General features: G+C 53.4%; 1 protein-coding gene across 3 annotated transcripts in view; it reads right to left on the bottom strand.

Moving 5' to 3' along the window:
- TIAM1 (TIAM Rac1 associated GEF 1) overlaps positions 1-12,062 on the bottom strand; it is a 152,113-nt gene extending 140,051 nt beyond the window's left edge. For 2 of the 3 annotated variants that reach the window (XM_063419448.1, XM_063419449.1), the window contains exon 1: positions 11,881-12,061. The gene's annotated coding sequence lies outside the window, so the exon portion shown is untranslated. Of the gene's footprint in view, positions 1-11,880 lie in introns of all 3 variants that reach the window. The other variant, XM_063419452.1, reaches the window with a different exon arrangement.
- Positions 12,063-13,170: the final 1,108 nt, after the last annotated feature.

Here is a 13,170-nt window from a genome sequence, read left to right as displayed (position 1 = left end):
GCCCTCGTTCTAACCCAGGTTTCCCCTGCACAAACAGGGTCACAGACCACACATGTCTCCCCAGGGTGCTGACAAACCCCTTCACATGAAGCAGGGCACAGAAACCAGCAGAAGACTTCCCCACACCCAAAAGATTACTTGGGATAAACAGGTCCCTGTCTGCTGTGCTGGAGCAGATGCGCCACGAGGCAAGAAATACACACATTCCTTCTGTCAACAAGGATTTGGGATGATCTGAGAGAAGATCCCCAGCCCAAGCTGCTCACATTATCCTGAGGCTCACTCCCACCACGCATGAGCTCTTCCCTCTCCTGCCCATGAAAACACGGAATAAATTTCCTCCCTGTGCATGAGACTCAGTTGTTCACTGATTCCAGAGGCCTGGAGCACCTGCAGCAGGCAATTTCATGTCCTGCCATTCCCAGTTCCCCACAGGATCATTCCCATCACAGTGCCCCTGCCTCCCCTGCAGGATTTCAGCTGCCGTGGATCCTCTCAGCAAAACTCTGCTCCCACTGCTGCTGCCAACCCTCGCAGCATGCCAGAGCTCCAGTCCTCCTGGAAAAAACATTCCTTCCTCTTTTTGTCCGTCCATATCCCTTTGGTTTTGTCCCCCACCCCAGGATGAAGCACACAAGTCAGGCAAGAGCCAGGCTCAAGGATTTCCTTCCATGCTTCCAGCACAAGGAACAACCTGAGGTGTAATTTCTCTTCAAGAAAATCTGGATTCTCTGCAGAAAAACTAAGGATGTGTTCCTACAGCTACACAAGAGAGAGTTTGGTTTTAAGCACAGGGTTCAGTCTCCCTTGCTGCTTCCTCTCCTGCTCCCACCGCAGGGCAAAAGGAGGCAACGGGGAAAGCACTGCCAAACGAAAAATGAATTTGTCACACGCTCCACTGGAATGGAACAATCCAGAGAGGGTACCTGGTACCCAGCAAGCCCTGGTGCCACATCTGAGCTTTGCAGGGACACAGGGCCAGGTCCAGAGACCAAACTGGAGGGGCCAGGGCCAGAACAGCCACAGAGCTCAGTAAGGAGGCAGCGAGTGTGCCAAGGAGGCTGCAAACTCACCTGGCCGGAGTTCAGGTGCTGGCAGGAGGAAGGGCCCCTCTTTTCCTTCCAGCAGCACTCCTGGCACACCTGCCCTACCCACACCTGAACACAAGCCGGGCACACAGGAGAAGCCCCGTCCATCTGCCCAAGGAGCACCCTGGGACTGGAAGGATAGTTTAGTTCTGTGGAAGTCAGGAGCAGCAGAGAGCCCCGGGGGGGGCAGGCAGATAAAGCCTACCTGGAGCAGGGGCTAAGGCAAGGAGATGACTCCCTGCCAAAAAATGCAGACAGCTTATCTGTCAGACCCCGGGGGGTCCCTTCTGAGGGATGTTTTCCCTTCTTTTCCAGGAAGGGAAAGGAGGGGGGGAGTGTCTTTTGGCACTCTGGTTAAAACATACAGAGCAGCCCTGCTCTCTGTTGGCCAAACCTACAAGCACTCCCTCCACTCCCCCCTCCAGGTGCCTCCTCGCTGTCCCCCGGCCTCTTTCACCCCTGGAAGAGGACAGAGGGGGAGGGCATCAGTGAAGATTCCAGCCTCAGTGGGGAGAAAAGACAAGGAAAAGGGATGGCGTGTGGGATCTGTCAGTTAAGTCAGCCATTTCAATTCACAGCTGCAACCAAGCACTGCACAGGTACATTTTTCACCCTGGCTTGATTCGGGGGTGCCCATACTCACAGGTTTTGTTTTACAAGGTCTGCTGTCTTAAAAACAGAGCCCAGCTCTGCTTTTGAGAGCTTTGGGGGAACTTGGTTCCCTCTCTGTCTCTGCTGGTGACAAGGGCAGTGGGACTGATGACACCGAGCTCTGGGTGGAGTCACACACCAGAGGGGAGGGATGCAGAGGGACCTGGCTGGGCTGCAGAGGCGCCTCTGGGGGAACCTCGTGATGTCCAACAAAGCCAAGTGCCGCACCTGGGTGGGGGCAGTGCCAAGGACAAACACAGGCTGGGAGAGAATGAACTTCCCACCGCCAGAGGGCAGGGATGGATGGGATAGTGGGAAGGAATTCCTCCCTGGGAGGGTGCTGAGCCCTGGCACAGGGTGCCCAGAGCAGCTGTGGCTGCCCCTGGATCCCTGGCAGTGCCCAAGGTCAGGCTGGATGGGGCTTGGAGCAGCCTGGGATAGTGGAAGGTGTCCCTGCCATGGCAGGGGTGATCCTTAGTCCTTCCCACCCAAACCACTGTGGATCCCTGAAGTGGGTGAGCCATGCCCACAGCCTCAGAGGCAGCAGCGCTGCCCACAGATGGCCGGGCCAAGCTGCAGCGAGTAATGCAATTAGTGCAATTAGCCCTAAGCACCCGGGCACAGGCGGCAGGGACTGCAGGAGCTGTGAGCTCTCACACCGCACATCACTCGCCCTTCACCTCAGCCACACACACATCACAAATATTAAATAAGGCGACCAAACCAACCCTGCCTTGCCCACAGCGTGGGTCTGACCAACTGCTGGTCAGCACCGTCCAGGCCTTTTCTGGAGCCATCACAAGCCTCACACAACACACACCTGACAAAGTCATCTGCCAATGTTCAGGTTCCTATTACCCAGAGAGAAACTCATGCAGTCCTCACCACACCTGATGCACATTGTTAAAAACCAAGCGAGAGCCTCCCTCTGGGAAAAAAAATTTTAAAAGCTGCTAAATACAAATAGGCTGCAAAATCCCCCCCAATGCACATTACTGGAAGCTGGGGGAGCATTTTGGAGAAGTGTGAGTAGCACCTGCCCAGGTCTGTCCTCACGCCTAGGACAGAAGGGTCTGGCACTGTTTAGTACCTTCATGTTATGAATACAGACATACAGATGTATTTCACAGTGGAAGAAAACCCAAATCCTGCCCCAGCAGGTACCTCCAAACACCTCAAATGGCCAAAGGAAAACTGTCCTTTTATTCTTACAGTCTTCTGAAGCCCTCCTGTGATGCAAATCAGAACATTCCCCTGAAATCACCAACAATTTCCACAAGTAGAAGAGAAGTAGGAATTTCACACCAATCCCAAGTTGAAAGCCAAACAGCTTTAATTTGGGACACAAGGACAAAAATGTGCATTGCCAACAAACAATTGCCCAAAGTAAAACAAGGCACTCAGCCTCTCTCACACAACCCTTTCAGAGAGGACAGAGCCACATCAGGAGGGTTCCAGTGCAATAATTGCAATTAATCCATTAGCTAATCTCCTAATCACCCCTGGGCAAACACCATTCTCAGACATTTGTAAACCACAGACCCATCCAGGCTGGAAAAGCCCTCCCAGACCACGAATCTAACCTGTGTCTGACCCCCACCTTGTCACAGCACTGAGCCACATCCAGGCCTTCTCACCTTCAAGGCCAGCCCATTCCAAAGTCTAATCTGTCTGTGAAGAAATTCCTGCTGATGCCCGACCTGAACCTCCCTAAATGACACACTCATCCCTTTTCAAACCACCCTACTCACGAAAATTTCACTGAGAAATTGGAAAACGCCCAGATAACACCAGTTACTTCATCCAGAGCTCCAAGAAAAGCAGATTCTCAGCCAAGGCCCAGAGGCTCCCCAAATTGCGGGGTCCCACCCTCCCATCCAGCTCCTCGGCTGGGGTTTAAAGGGTTCATGGTCCATGAGCTGCTCCAGGAACTGAATCTGCAGAACCCCCAGCAAGTCCCTCTCACTCAGTGTGTTCCACCTAACACACACAGAACACATTTCAGCAGGCAGGGAATGAGTTTAACCAGCCCGTGGGACACAAGAGCTCTGTGTTACCAACAGCCTGAGAGCAGACAAGGGTAAGAATGGAAACTCTGGCACTTTTTGTGACACTTCAGCTCTGTGTCTCACGTGCCAAGTTTAGGAAGGACCTCAAACACTGACTTGTTCTTTGCTTTATTACCAGAGGAAAGAAAATATTCCAGCATGGGAGCCCTGAAGCTAAAATTAAAGCCCTGTAATTTGGGTTCAGCAGAAGTTGGTACAATTCAGATCCCGGCCACAATGAGAGGTCTCCAACATTATTGACTGTCAACAATTACTACTGGCCAGGCACATAGACCAGCTTTGTTCTGCACTGGAAGCCACAAATGCAAGCAGCAGTAATTGCTACCCAAGGCAAAACACACAAAAACCCCAGCCAGGCCATCCAAAATAACTCTCCAAAGAGGAATGAGTACAGGGACGGACACAGAACTCTTGCTATCTCCACTCACAGCTTTGAAAAACCAAGAGTAAACTCCAATAGTGTATACCCAGCAAAGGAGGGGGCTAGCAAGGGAAAAGGACTCTAAAAAGACACTTGTCAACGGTTAGGAGTTGAATGCATGTGTAATGGAACATCCTGTGCACTAGTGAGGGAATTTCATTAGCAGTTTAAGGGAAGGCGACACATGGAAGAGACAAAACACAATCAGTTCCTCCTGGAACTGCACACATTGCCATTCTGAGCCTCAGCAAGCTCATCCCAGCCCGAATTAATGCCCAGAGCAATTAATACTAATGGCTCACCTTATTTGCACAGGGGGATCTCCGCACTCCAGCGAGCCCCCACAAAAAGCCAAGACAAAAGGCGATTTGTACAAAAGCAACTCACTTGTCTGGTGTTTTTATATCCATTTAGCTGTGCATTTCATCTTGCTGGCAGGTGAATCTGTCAGCTCCAGTGCCCTTCCTCACAGCCACCCGTGAGCAAAGGGGCAGCACGAGCCCACCCTGCTGCTAGAACTCACAGAGCAAACCACGTTTTACGAGTCACAGGAGAAACCCCAAAGGCACCGACTTCACTGCCAGGTCTGCCAAGGTGTCAGTGGGACTCTCCCAGGACACAGGAATGACCAAGCCAGGAAATGTGTTTTACAGAAACACAGGATTTATGTTCCCAGAACCCTGGGATGGTTGGGATCTCTGGAGATCACCCAGTCCAACCCCCCAGCCAAGTCAGGGTCACCTGGAGCAGGTGACACAGGAATTCTGGAATGCGGATTTTTGGGATGTCTTCAGAGACGGAGACTCCAGGCCCTCCCTGGGCAGCTGTCCCAGGGCTCTGCCCCCTCCATGGCCAGCAGTTCTTCCTCGGGCTGAGGTGGAACTTGCTGTGTTTCAGTTCATGGCCATCACAGACACCAAACCCTCTGGATCAAACCCCACTGCCCTGTCCTGAAAGCCTGATGGTGCCAGAACATTTGATGAGGTGGAAAAGTTCACTGAAGTCAGCCCTCCCTGAGGCTTGTTCTTTTCCTTCCAGTGCTTCTGCAGATTTAAAAGCGCCTCTGCAACTGCATCACACCTGCCCAGACATCAGGGAAGGTTCGTGGAGAAGGAACAAGCCACAGACTGAGGCCTCCAGCAAGTCCTGCAGGTAGGAATGCAGAAATGCAGGTAGGGCATGAATTTCGGCTTTCATGGAAGCTCCACACAGCACAGAAACTCCCCAGGAACTCGCTGGGTGGTCAGGAAGCAGGACTCTCAAGGTTTCAGACACACTTTCCATCAGCAAACTGAGGTGAGGGGACGGTGAAGCCAAACAGAGCCCTGCTGGAACACGGAGGGAGAGGGTTTTTGTCCAAGGCCTCGCTGGTGACTGAGGGCAGCAATTTCCAGGGAAGATCCCAGTAGAAAGTTCAGTGGAGGGACAGAGTGGAAGGGCTGGAGAGGCCATTCCTCCCCAAGCTGTACCAAGGGGCAAAGGCAGGCTCAGAACAGGCAAAGAATGATGGGCTGGAGCACAGGATAACTTGAAACAACAAAACCTGCCTGCTGCTAAAGCAATGGATGGGTCCCAGAGACAAGCAGGAACTGAATCCAGGCAGGAATTGCCCTGGCTTGCTGAGAGCTGTGTGTCTGCCTGAGCACTGCCTCTAAGGGAGGTGGAAAGCCCTGACCAAACTACCAGGTTACCGTAAAACACAATAATTAAACAAAAATATTTTAAAAAAGGAGGAGGTGTGGAATCAAAACACCCAAAAGCCGAGCAAAACTTTCCTAATGCTGCTGGCTTTCTGCACGCTTCCTCCTGCGAATCAGACAGACAAGCACAGTCAGCCAGGATATTCATGTTCCTGCAGAGGAGTGCTGGTGTAGCAGGAAAAATCGTGGGCAAAGAATTGCGCCGCAGCTCTCTGGCACGAGGTTTTACATCTCCAGATAGAATATGTTTTGAGTGAGAGATGAGAGATGCTTCCCAGGTGGGTTTAACTGCAGCCCAGAGACATTCAGCTGCTCTATAAAGGTAGTTGCGAGAGCACTTTCTGACAACAAAGGGAGAGGAAACTCCAGTCACTGACAGCGCTTTTGTCAGCCACTCTGAGCACTGACTCAGGCAGGATGAGACGGGTCAGGCATCAGGGAAAGGATTTCTTTCTCAAGGTGCCCGGTTTGGGACGAGCCCACGGCGGCAGGATTGGGAGAGCAAGGATTTGGCTGCTGGCTCCTCAACCCCTCACAGCCGCAGTGCCAGGGGAAGGCAGCCCTGCCCCGCAGCAAGGCACACAATTAGGCAAAGCAAACGAGTTGTCAATAGACCCTTGAGCGTTCAATGAGATGTTGCTAATGGGGAGGCAAATGTACACTGTCACAATCCCTGCCACGAGAGCAACAATCCCCAAGTTGGGCTTGATGTCTCTGTCATTAAGCTATTTTCAGTTGCTTTGAATCTTCCTCAGGAAAGGCAGTGTTGGAAATCAAATAAATAAATAAATAAATAAATAAATAAAGGAGTCACGACTGTTCTGAGCTGAGATGCACACACTTAATCAGTCCAGGTGTTTAAATTATTTATCCAAGGAGGAAAACTGTACTAATCTTAGGCACAGCGCATGTGAAGGGGAAAAACAAACACAAAGACATGCCAAACACTGTGATGCAGCAGAGAACCCTCTCACGCACAAGGCAACTGCGGCCAGAGGTGTCCCGAGTGTTTGCTGCTGCAGCCTGGGCTGCATAACTCAAACCAGAGATCTGCTGCTACCACAAGAAAGGTTTCCCGACTGTCAGGTGAAATTATTGTTTTCAGCCAGCACAAAGCCCCAGTCCAAAGATGGGATTTTCCCTAGCTGGAAAGGGCAGAACTCCAAAATCGGGTTTTTTTCAACACCAACCCCAGTGCCTGGGGAAAACACAGCACTTCAGGAACTGCTGTGCCCCAAGTGAGTGCCACATCCAGTGCTCAGGACCAGCCCGCCCCTCCTCATCACCAACACACTGAAAACAGCCTTGCCTTTCCTCTCTGACCTGAGCCTTCTCCTCCTCCCTCTCACCTGCCACAGCTGCAGGGAGACTTCCCAGCTGGAAAACGCAATTCCCACCACCGCCTTGCTCCCACGGGAACAAGCTCCACACCGAAATCCCTTCCCAGTCTGTGCCATATCACAGAGCCTGGGCTGAGCACAGGGAAGGAAAAACCTTCACCTTCCCTTAAAGCGACTCAGAGAGAAGTTCAAGGTATTCCAGCTCACTTCCAGCCACTGCCAGCTGCTGTTTCAATCATTTTGTTTCTCGAATCTGGGCAGCACACCAAAGATCACAAGGTTTGGGTTTAAGTTTCATTTCAGAAACATCTCGTAGGAGAAGAATCCCTCCTCCATTTTATTAAGCAAAGCCCATAGGCTGCTGACAGGGCTGTTGCAGGCAGCAGCATCAATGGTACATTACACACATGGTAAATATGCAAAGAGGAAAACATTGAGCTGGAAGGCAACTCATAAAAAGAGAGAGGAAGACCCCTGAGACACCCGCTTTGTAATTCCCTTTTACACAAGCCAACACTTAAGGTCTCCTGGCTGAGTTTCCCCAAGAAACCTTTACAGCAGCACTGCTCAAACCAACACAAGCACCCAGCAGGTCCATTTCCAAGGGAATGTTATGTTTGTCACTGGCACACCACCCCACTGAACGAGGCAAAACCAACAAGGAAGTGACACCCACTGCTTGGAAAGTAACACAGGCAGTGGGAAAGTGACTTCTTGTTATAGCCAAGGTCCTTGAAATTACTGCTCAGACAAGTGTCTGGGAGACACTGCAAGAGGAACACGATTTCACAAGGAGCAGCAGCCAAAGGACACGGGAAAGAGAAGGAAAAGAGAAAAATAATAACATACCAGCCTTCTGCACCACGGCTTGCCCAACTGCCTCAGGTAGAGGGGATCTGAGCCCCACCCTTCTCATCTCCAGACTTCATGTATGATTGTTTCCAGCTGACTCAGCCTTGTTACACCGTTTTCCCATATTCTTGTCATTGGTTCTGATCAGAGACAAAATCACAGAACCACAGAATATCCTGAGCTAGAAGGGCCCCACAAGCATCATCCAGTGCAGCTCCTGGCCCTGCACAGACCCCCAACAATCCCACCCTGTGCACCCCTGGCAGCGCTGTCCAAGCTCTCCTGGAGCTCTGACAGCCTCGGGGCCATGCCCATTCCCTGGGGAGCCTGGGCAGTGCCAGCACCTCTGGGGGAAGAACCTTTCCCTAAATCCAACCTGAACCTCCCTGGCACAGCTCCAGCCCTTCCCTGTCACTGTCCAGAGAGCAGAGATCAGAGCCGCCCCTCTGGAGGAAGCTGCAGACCCCAATGAGACTGCCCTCAGTCTCCTCTATTCCAGCTGAACATTCCAAGTGTCCTCAACTGCTCCTTGTAGGGCCCCTGCAGACCCTTCACCATCTTCACATCCCTCCTTTGGACACTCTCCAACAGCCTGAGACCTTTTTTAATATTGTGGTGTCCGAAACTGCCCCCACTTTTTGTCTTTTTCTGCTTGGGGTTATTTTTTGGTGGATTATTTGGATTTTTTTAATTAAAGTGCCTTTTGCTCTATCTCTAAGCATAATTGCTTTGGGGGCTGACATTTCCCATTCCTGTTTTCGTGGCAGAGGGACACACCTGAAGAAGATCTGCTTGGTCGTTCAAGGCTTTGAGACGTGTTCTCAGATAAGCACAGCTGCGTTTTTAACAGTAGCTGAGATTACAGAATTTAAGAAGGGAAAATTTGATATAACGTTTCATGCTTTGGTTAACAGTCTTCCAAGACACAAAGCTGCTCCAGTTGCTCTGGAAACTGTAACTTGGACACAACCATGCAGATACATCAGCCCCCCGGCTATAAATGAAACCACTTTAGCAACACTGCACATTTGTATGACAAACATTTATTAAAGCAAGCACTGCATCCCGATCCTCCTGCAGCAAGGGCACATCCTGTGGTCCTCCACAGCACTGCACAGCTCTGACCTTCTCTGAGCCCGAAGGGACAGGTCAGGGGGCTGTGGATCTACCACTGAAACAACAACCCCCAGGTGAGGGAGAAAGGGAAACACGGGTGGGTGTTTGAGGGATAAGCCAGGATTCCGAGCGCTGTGCCTCCCGCACCCCAGGAACGGCTGGAAGCACCAAGAGGAGGGCTGGCAGGACAAAGGGACACGGTGGCTGGGCTGGGATTTGGTGCACACACTCCTGGCCCGGCAGAAAGCAGTGGGAAGCTGGGAACAGAGCAAGAACAGCCACTGGGAGAGGGAAGGCGGGAGGGGGACGCTCAAACACCGAGTAGGAGGCACGAGTGAGGGGTGCTCGCGGAGGAGGACTGGACACAGCACCACACCAGATGCCATACACATGGGCTGTTCAAAAACAGGGGGAAATATTCCATACACAAACGGCGGCCTGAGTGCTGGTTGCTGTGGAAACCATAACTTTGAATTCAGTGGCTAAACCCCAGCACTGCTATTTATACCGTGCTCCTCACTACAGCACGAGAACTTCGCCTCGGCAGCAGAGCTTTGGCACTCACAAACACGCTTCTCCCCCATCTACACACGCTGATCCCCTCAAACCAGGTTTTCCCAAATGCTCCCAGCCACTCAAATCAGCACAAGGTTGTCCCAATGCTCCCAGTCACTGAAGGACTACACAGCACCATCACCTCTCACGGGCTAAGAAACCCCCACCACTGCCTTTCCTCTTTCAAGCAAGACCAGCTGAATCCCTGGACAGACATGAGGCAGGAGTCATTGGATTCTGCTTCAGTTAAGAGCACCCAGAGACACCAAAAAGGCCCTTTCAAAGAGCAGTTTTATCTTGTCTCCCCTCAAGGCAAATTCCAGTCAGCATCACCTGAGATTGTGCAGGGCCAGAGCCCAAAGTCAGTTACCATTAGAGATGACGAGCATTTGTGTAAGGACTCCAGAATATCGCATTTAATATCCCAGAAGGCATAACTGGGTCATTAATGCAAGAATAACAACAACAGCAGAAAAGCTGCAGAATAAACCATTTTGGGAGAATCCCTGTAACAACACGCATTCTCAAGCTGCTCTGCTGCTGGAGAAGGAAATGGCCTTTTCCTCCATGGGAATTGTGATTCTGGGGCAGCAAGTGCTCCAGCAGCCGAAGCAGGAACGGGGGTGATCTGCCTGCAGCCAAAGCTGAGGTGAGCCAACTGTGTCACATTCCTTTTCCACCTCCACCATTCCAGGCCCTGGAAGTGAAGAAACAGCCCCATTCATTCCCCACCCGCTCCCCAACCCTGTTTTCCTCCAAGCAGGATGAAGCTGCAAGTGTAGCAGAGCCAATAACTATCACAGGGTGACAATCCTGTTCCGAGACACTTCCCAGCACCTGGCACCTATCAGCCCCCAAATCAGTGCAGAAAGGCAAAGAAGGCAAAAGCTGAGAGGGAACCACACTTGCCAAGGTCACTCAGACTTCAGAATCCCATGGGACTGTCCCATCCGTGGGGCTCCCTGGGAAGCAGCAAGGACAGCAGCTCCATGCGATCCAACAGCAACGCTCTGCCTGCCCAGGGCAGGGTTTTCCAGGGGAAGGGCAGCCAGGGACTGCACAGGGACAGAAGTGGGGATGCTCCTGGACAAGCTCCAGGAGCTGCCATGCCAGGAAGGGCGGCAGGAAGTTGGTCTCTGTGGGATTGGGCCCTTACAGCACAGGTGAAGGAGGTCTCGTCTGCCCTTGCTCAATAATTTACATCACAGCACTGAAGTGTCATTGAAAATGACAGGAGCATTTTAATAATACAGGAAGGGGGGAAAGATGCTCTAATCACAGACACCCAAGTAACCCCCTCCATAGATCTCAGCCTCCCCTAATTTATTCCGATACATTTTTAAATCATAGTTTCGAAATCACTAACGCCTCCCGAGTGCTACCGTACTCCCTAGCCCCGGTCAGTTTCTGCTAGCCCAGTCCTCCGGATGCCCCGATCAAGCAGGAACGCAGGACCATTGATAAGGAACAACACATCAGTTTCCCCCATTGTAGGACCATTGATGAATGGTTATGCCAGTTTCTCCCATTGCAGGTCCATCGACGAGGAACAACACATCACTTTCTCCCATTGCAGGACCATTGATGAGAACACCATGCCAGTTTCTCCCATTGCAGGACCATTGATGAGAACACCATCTCACTTTCCCCCAGCGCTTCCCAGCCCCCTGGCAGCGCTGGAAACACGCACACGTTCCCGCAGCTCCATCGGGACCGCGTTTGTGCCAGCGCTCACCGCGGACCCCAGGGTTGCCAGCATCCCTCAGGAGCCGTCACTCGGGGCTGTGCCCGCCTCCGGTGACCCTGCGGCCGGGCGGGCACCTCGCCTGCCCCGCGGCGCTCACCCGTGCGTGCCCCGGCGCCTCGGGCCACTCGCCCGAGGCTTCACCGCCGGGGCGGGCACGGGGCTCCGGCCAGCGGGGGCATTTCCAGCGCGGCCCCGGCGCTCCCGGAGGCTGCGGCAGGGCCGGCTCGGGACCCGCCGCACGCCCCCCGCGCCGGGCGGAGCGGCGGCGGAGCGGGGACGGCCATGCCCGCGGTGCCCCGGCGTGCGCGGCGATGAGGGGACGCGACCGGACGCGCACTCACCTGCACGGCGCCGGGGTCGCCACGGCCGCGGGTGGTCGGTGATGGCTGGCTGGCTGGCAGAGGCGGGCGGGCGGTGCCCGGTGCGGGCGGGCGGTGCCGGGTGCGGGCGGGCTGGTGGCGGTGGTCGCTGGCCGGGGGTCGCCGCCCGCCCCGGGAGCCGCTCCCGGTGCCCGCCGGGCGCCCGCGGCTCAGCCCGCGCCGCCGCCGATAGGCGCCGTTGCCACATCGGTCCCGCCTCCCGCCGCAGAGAGCGTCGCACATTGGTCGCGTCGCGCGTCAATCCGGGCCGGGCCGGCCAATGGGCGGCGGCGGCGGCGGCGGCGGGGCCTTTGGAGTCGGGGAGCCCCGTGCGTGACAATGGGCGCGCGCGGCAGGGGCGGGGAGGAGCGGGCGGCGCGCGGCACTGCGGCCGGCGCGCGCCGAGGGCTCGGCCAATCGCGGCGCGGTGCGCGCGGCGGGCGCGCGGCGGGCGCGCGGCGGAGCCTCCGCCCGGCCTCGCGCGACCCCTCACGGCCTCTCACGGCCCCTCACGGATCCACAGCCCTGGCCCGGCACGGATCTCGGCTCCCCCCGCTGCCATCTCTCTGTCTCACGCTGTTACCAAATCCTTGGGAATCGTGCGCGATGAATAAAACCCTCTCGCACCGTCTTTCCAGCGCCAGCGAGTCCGGCATTACTTTATTGTCGGCCGGGGGTGTATGGCTGGGTGCACGGCGAAATGCCAGCCTCCACACAGACTCGGATACAGAAGGGTTTCACCTGTTCATCCGTTTCATCAAATAATGGCATTTCTAAATTACACTCTTTCGTTAATTAGTACTATCCTAGTGGTTATTGATTGCTCACTTCATGCTAATTAGTCCATATTTTTAGTCTTTTTAGTATCTATTACCTCCAGCAGGGCCTCTCCAACACATCTACTGACTCTTTTTTTAGTCTCTTCTTTACCTTCTGCTTTCTGCAACATGTCCTTGTGGTCCATAAATTCTGTGCTGCAGATGTCCAACCACACCGATCCATCCTCCTCTCCCAGGCTTTGTTCATTGGAGCACATCAGAGAGAGTTTATGGAAGTTGAGGTTTCAGTCGTTCTCCCCAGCTGCGTGCCCACAAAAGCAGCTTATGACAACTCTGCTAAATGCTAAATGCCGGCTAAGATTAATCTAAGAATAACACACGATAATGAATACATGTATTGGTTATGATAAATTAAAACAATTAGTTTGACAGTTAATTAAAAACCATTAACTAACATTATCCAGCTCTGTCGTTTCTGACAATACAGTGGAGA

Source organism: Prinia subflava, chromosome 25, assembly GCF_021018805.1.
Source record: "Prinia subflava isolate CZ2003 ecotype Zambia chromosome 25, Cam_Psub_1.2, whole genome shotgun sequence".
NCBI lineage: Eukaryota > Metazoa > Chordata > Aves > Passeriformes > Cisticolidae > Prinia > Prinia subflava.
Note: the sequence above shows the minus strand (reverse complement) of the source record. Positions and strands in the feature narration are given on the sequence as shown.